Here is a 6,056-nt window from a genome sequence, read left to right as displayed (position 1 = left end):
CGAAAATATTAATATATGTGTTTTATGCCCTTACAACCTCCTTAATCCTTCCCCGATCAAAAGTCTGGTAGCTGCCAAATGTTGAGTGAAATAATTTCAATCAAATGTTTTCATTGATGTAAACAAAAATAATGTTATTTTTGGAAATGTTTAGGAAGTATTACCGAACTTAATAATATGACTAACTGTTTGGTGATAATTATTAAATATTTAGAAAAGTAATTAGATCGAAATTTCATTCAATATTTGGTAGAACAATAACATAATCAACTGTTCGGTAATAATTACTAAATATTTAGAAGAGTAAATAGATGATATTGCTTCATACAATATTTAGTAGCTATTATCAGATTCTTTTTTCAGTGTTCCATTCTGGAGTATAAACGGTTTCAAAATTGGAGTTGTAATCATAAAACAGGAGAAGTTAATTTATATTAGTTTATTAATTAATTAATTTAATTTTTATGTTTTTGTTTTAATATAAAATAAGACAGTTTGATATAAAATATTAAATATTAAATTAAATGTTAAAAAATAGACTGGAAAAAGGGAAGTTATCTAATTTATACAATAAACTACGTAATTTAAATTTGTTGTTTATTTAATATCGTGATATTTAATGAAAATTTTCATTTGCAAGATAATTTGCACGACCGCGTTTCTTTACAATGAATTCTAAAGACTCGGAAGGAAATTAAAATTTCCGTTGTAAATTAATTTATATTTAGTAAATTTACTTATTTATCTAACATTTCTGTTTTCATTAAATAAAGTAAACCAATTAGTTTAACACAAAATGTTCAAAAAAGAAAGAAAGAAAGCTAGATGTCTAATTTATTTAGCAAACTATACTGTTTATTTACTACTATTTACTTATTTATTTATTTACTACTTTAGCACTTAATAAAGGTTTTCACTTGCAAAATAATTTATACAATTGTCTCTTTATAAATAAATCCTGGAGAATCGGAGGAAAATCAAAGTTTCCGTTACAGATGAATGAATTTAACATTGAAATTATTATTAATGACACTTGTGGAAGAAGAATTCTATATGAATGAAGGATATAAAATACCAGAACTAAAGTTTTTTTCAAATAGCATTTGCAAGATGTGCCACACATGACATGCGCACACATGCGTGACCTCTGCAGGCCTTCAACCATCCGAGGCACCACCTTTAACGCTTTCTACACATAATCCTAGAAATATAGGGTCTTCCGCAGTTATGCGTAATTGTATATAGCTTCATTTGGAGGTAATTGCATGAATTTTCGTTCGATTTGTCAATATTATTTTAAGTCAAGCGAATAAATGTATTTAAAAATCGCATAAATATGCATGACTGTAAAATAAAATATTTTTACTACCATCTTTGTTGATAAATAAATTGGCTTCATTTAACCGAGGGTTTAACTAATGATCATGAATTGTTATTTTGTCGTAATTAACGACAAATGAAAATTAATGGCTTGAGATTAATGGTATTATCTTCACGTTTTATCGTTGAATAATATCCCTCTTTTTTGTCTTTGCTGAACTTTGATGTTTCTTTCATCATACTATTCATCAGACTATTTTTCATCAATTATTAAATGCAAGTGGGGGCTGCGTTACTTTCCTATACGAGAATGGCTGGCAGACTCCTTCATCCCCATAAAACAGTCTGAGTCATCAAATCCTTCCCATGTGTACTACTCGAAGAGACAGCAGTGTTGTAAGGGTGGCGGAACATCCCCTAGACGGGTGATATGAAGTTAAACGGTAGGGAACGGTCGTCAGATGCGTCTACCAGCTGCTTCCTCCAGTATCTTTCAATAAAAGTTACGAGCGTATCCAGAAAAGGTAAATTGCCAGCTCAAATCGCCGTGCAAATTTCTGCTGTAGTGAAATAATAATTCAATATTATCCTAACAATTTTATTCGATAATTAAAATTTTATTTTTAACGTATTTTTTAATTTCAGATAATTCTAAAACAATTGGAATAAAATAGTTAAAATAATAATTAAAAATGAAATAGTAATAAAAAATAATATTAAATAATTAAACAATTTGAAAATAATTTAAATAAAATATTTAATTATTTTTAATAATAAAATAAAATGCACAGATTGTTTCTACAAAAATTTATATATTAAAAACTTTATAATTTTTACTCATTTTTGTTTTTCAATTTATATTATAACTTTATATTACAATAATAATTTAATTTTAATTCACAAAAAAATAAAATTATGCTCTCTTTCTCTTTATTACATTTTCTACGAAATATTTAAATGTTTTGAATTGGATCCAGTTCTAGAGATTCAGCCCTGTTGAAGTTAAGCGATCGCGTTTTCCATCGACTCTTGAGAAAATAATTCGCTTGCAGTCTTCGACCGCCGCGACAAAATATCTTGATCGTACAAATGCACACTGAAAAAAATTTCTGATTGAAAATGGACGAATCAGAAATTTCTGGTTAAATTTATTAGAATTCCAGTTGAGATAACCGGAATTCTGGTTGATATTATATTTCTGGTAAAATCTACTAAAATTCTTTTTTTTAGAAAAATTATATTAATCGGAATTCTAGTTATCTCAACTAGAATTCTAATAGACATAACCAGAAAATTCTGATTCGTCCATCATTTTCCACCAGAATTACTATTTAAACCAACCAGACCATTTTTCTCAGTGCATGGATACCTTCTTAGGCATACTCGTATATTTCCAACGAAGCTCTCCGTATTGAACTTGAACTGACAGTAACGATCGCCAGTTAATTCCTTATTACTTCGTTTGTTATCTGATGACACGATACATTCGTGACGCGCTCCTGGCGAAGGGACGTCATGTGGGTGACGCAGTGCGCCCACCGTTTATTACGTCACGGCGACGTCATCGTTATCGTGGGACGAGGCCATCGATATGCGTTCAAAAAACTCCGTTAATTTCGTAGTTAATGCCGGAACTGTTGATTCGAGGCGGTTATCGCAAAACGAACATGAGTCACCTTACATTAAAACATATGGAAAAAAATTAGCTCTAATATCATATTCATATTTTTATAACGATGTTAAAAAATATTTTAGTGCTAATTGGACAATTCTATTAATTTCATATTTAATTTAAAAAAGTACGTACGCAATTTTTCTTAATTTAATATTTTTAATAATTTTAAAATAACCTAATATTAAATAATTTTAATATTAATGGGTGATATTAAAATTATTTTCATAAAGTTATTTTTAATAATTATATTAATAACTTTTTTCGACCATTTTTAAATAACAAATTTCAATTTTAATTTAATAAAATTCTAACATTGTTTGCTTTTAAAACCGCAACTAATTTGGTTGTTTTTGAAATTAAGAAAGTTATGCTTGAGAAAAGAACGTTAGGATTAATCTCGCAGAACTAATGGAAGGATGACTTTTTGCCAGATGTCATTTGAGCAGCTGGTCGATCAAGTCGTTTACTTTCGTCGGATCTACTCACGTACGAGTACAGGTTCGAGAGGAGCCACAAGTCCGGCAAAAATTTCGCCTTCGGCGAAACGACGTTCGTTAACCTCCGTATTGGCGAGGCATTTATTTTTCTCTTCCTTCTAGAAAGCGTCTTTCGAGCGGGAACTATCATCAAGCCGAAGAAATTCTAAACTCACGAACGAGCCAGTTGAGAATGGACAATTTACATATCCTTACAAATGGCCGCCGAAACCACTTCGCCGCGCGACCAGAATATTTTTTTCGACGCATTTCACACTCGCAAAATGTAAAAAAGTGCAAACCGCCATTGTTTTGGCGTACAAAAATAAAGACAGTTAGTGAGAGAGAGAGAGAGAGAGAGAGAGAAGAGAATTAAAAGAATTATTTTATAGTAATTAATTGTTTATACTTAAAATAATTAAAATTATAAATGAAAATCGACAACGATCGCTTAAAGCTTAAATAATGTCATTTTGATAACATATTTATTTTAATTTCTTTTGTAGCTATTTAAAGTTATTCAAATTTTTTAAAAATCTTTAGAGACTTTAAGAAACGAATTGTTACTATAATTTTAGTACCATCGGAAACATTTAAAATTATCGTAAATTACTGATTAAATTTAAAATATTACATGCAATAGCAATAATAATAATGTATATTTAATGTTAGAAGAAACAGAGCTAACAAAAGTATGATATACGCTATAATATTTTGGCTTAAAGATGATAAGAAGATGAAAAAGTAAAGAAATCATTTTATAATGTAAAAATATCACTCTGTACTTCAACATTTTTCAAAACAATAAATTAATTTTTCTATACTAAAAATATTCTTTATTTTTAAAATTTTTTGTATTTTTATTTTTAATTCTGCGAAAATCACTTTTTCATTATCAATTTTTTCTACGCGAATTAGACTTTAATTTAAAAAATTATTTTTTAATTTTTATTTTTAAAAATTCAAAATATTTTTAGTGGAAAATATAGAAAAATTAGTTCATTGTTCTAAAAAATGTTTTGAAATGAAAAGTGATTATACTGAAAAATGAAAATGTTTCATTTTATCATCTTTCTTTATTCTTCGGCCGGAAATATATATTTTTGAACTTTACGAAAATGTAGACAAGAATTATTATATCATGATTATTACACACGGAAAGAACAATTTTGCTGAAAAATCTACATTTTTTTTTATACAGATCTGAAAATAATTTTGGTGTACCTAAAATAATTTTGTTGACAACTCAAACTAATTGCTAGAATACCAGATTTTTTTGCAGCATTGCTCATTACTTTTAGCTTCCAATATAATTATTTTAATGGTCTAACAAAATGATTTTCAAATCTTTATCTCTAAATATCACACAAAATTTTAAATCTTTGAACAAAATCGATCTTTCTATGTTGTTAGATTCCGGATTCAGCTTTATTGTTCATACATATAGCTTTATTGTTCGTATGTATATTTTTGTTTGTGTCTGTCAGTGAGTGTGTGTCGCACAAATAGAAGTGAATTTTCTCTACTTTCACGCGATAACGAACGCTTCGAGCACGTGCTTCGCCAGCGGTAATCAACCTGCGCACTGTTAAGTCTCGTTATCGAACAGTGCTGACTCGATTCTACTACTGCACAATTTTAATTGATAAGCGAACTCAACTTGAATGTCGAAGCTAGCTTAATTTAATATAGCAAGCATTAACGAACATTGAAGATCGACAGTATACTCGACGATCAATTGAAACTATACGTATGTGCGCCATATGACAAACGGCGCGTTTCAAACATATCGTATCCAGTGTTTCCAGTGTTTAAAGATTAATTCAAAATTACCTAGATAGAGATAAAATAAATTACACTTAAACATATCTTAGATAAAATAAAGATAATTTCATTTTAAATTTATTTAGATAAAAGAAGAAATAACTTTGAAAATATGATTTTTGAAAAAAATTATTTTTTTTTTAATATTATTGACGTAGATAAATAGATGTAATTTTATTATAAAACTTTTGTATTAGACATTTTTTTGATATCTCGAATAGTTTCTGAAATATTACGAAAAGAATCGCTTTACCAATGAGGTGATTTCACCTCTTAAAACGTTTTTTCCTATCAACTGATATTTTCTAAATTTATTTATATTTATGTAACCTATATTCTTTATTAACTTGATAAAATAGAAAAAGTTCTATTAATATTCATTTATTCATTCGATGGCGCAACATCTCAACCTGATAGGATCTAACTTCTTATGAGATTTCCGTAATAATGGATCTTTTTATAGGTTGTTAGCCCAATATCCAACCCCAGCCTAAGGGATTCATATACGTGTATATGGAACCTACAGTTTAACCGAATCTGAACGGGGCGGCGCTGGTGATCAAAGGTCTCTTTAATCACCATCAGCTGGAGCTATTTTCATAAAAAGTTTAATTAAAATCAGAATTGTACTTCTGGAGGTTCCCTTGTACACAGTAAAAAAGAAAATGTTAATTTTAACACTTTTTACATATCCCAGGAGATCCACTCTAAATTTTAAGTTAAAGTGACTCATTCGTCTTGTGTTATTTATTAACGAACTA

At 28.6% G+C, this 6,056-nt stretch overlaps 1 protein-coding gene across 2 annotated transcripts in view; it reads right to left on the bottom strand.

Annotated features, from left to right (window-relative positions):
- Nucleotides 1-6,056, bottom strand: part of Rgl (Ral guanine nucleotide dissociation stimulator-like) — a 46,979-nt gene that overhangs the window by 28,429 nt on the left and 12,494 nt on the right. The window lies entirely within an intron of this gene.

Source organism: Trachymyrmex cornetzi, unplaced genomic scaffold (assembly GCF_001594075.2).
Source record: "Trachymyrmex cornetzi isolate Tcor2-1 unplaced genomic scaffold, Tcor1.1 scaffold220, whole genome shotgun sequence".
NCBI classification, from domain to species: Eukaryota; Metazoa; Arthropoda; class Insecta; order Hymenoptera; family Formicidae; genus Trachymyrmex; species Trachymyrmex cornetzi.
Note: the sequence above shows the minus strand (reverse complement) of the source record. Positions and strands in the feature narration are given on the sequence as shown.